We start from the raw sequence: 830 nt of genomic DNA, 5'->3' as shown, positions 1-830 counted from the left end.
ATAGAAAAAGAGAAAGAGAGAGAGAGAGAGGTGTATACATCTAAAGAGAGATGCAGAAAGACACAGAGAGAGAGAGACAGACAGACACACACAGTTCATGCGTGCGTGTGTATGTGTGCATGGTGGTTGGTGGTTGCCGACTCCTTAAGCAGAGTTTGACCACCTCCTGTACCTACACCTTAGCACCATCATGGCATCTGATGTGGCTTGTTAAACCAGACAATGTTTTGGAAAGACATCCACATAGATTGCATATCCAATGTGGACCACCGAAAGCTGTCGATAAGTTCTGATCTTTGCGGATCTTAAAATGTCTTTTGAGACTTCCGTTAGATACGCAAACCTTGTGGCATACATTGCATTGAAATTTGTGCACAGACATAGAGGCAGAATAGTTGGTGGAGGTATATACACATACGCGTAGATACAAACGCACGTATTTATATTCAAACAAATAACAGATGGGCAGTGGTCTGCTACAGTTTTTAGGGGCCTGAATCAAGGAGGGAAGTGGCTCTCTGATCAATGCTCCTTACAAGTTCCTCTTTGACGCTAACTCAGAACCTTCACTCTCTGGTCGAATCTGAGTCAGAGGAGTTAAATGGTACTTTGTACTTGTTCTTGAGATGTTCAAAATGTTTTGTTCACGTATTCATGTATTCATGTATTTACCTAATGTCAACATTTTTTTCTTTGCTTTTTTCTTTTCTTCATGATGTAACACTTCAATTCATCAATCAAAAACACGTCCGAAACAGCTGTAGTGAACAAAAATCCATATGTTGCTATTTTGTTTATCATTCACTGATATATATATATATATATATATA

Source organism: Octopus bimaculoides, chromosome 9 (assembly GCF_001194135.2).
Source record: "Octopus bimaculoides isolate UCB-OBI-ISO-001 chromosome 9, ASM119413v2, whole genome shotgun sequence".
Taxonomy (NCBI): Eukaryota; Metazoa; Mollusca; class Cephalopoda; order Octopoda; family Octopodidae; genus Octopus; species Octopus bimaculoides.
This window is presented reverse-complemented; position numbering follows the sequence as displayed.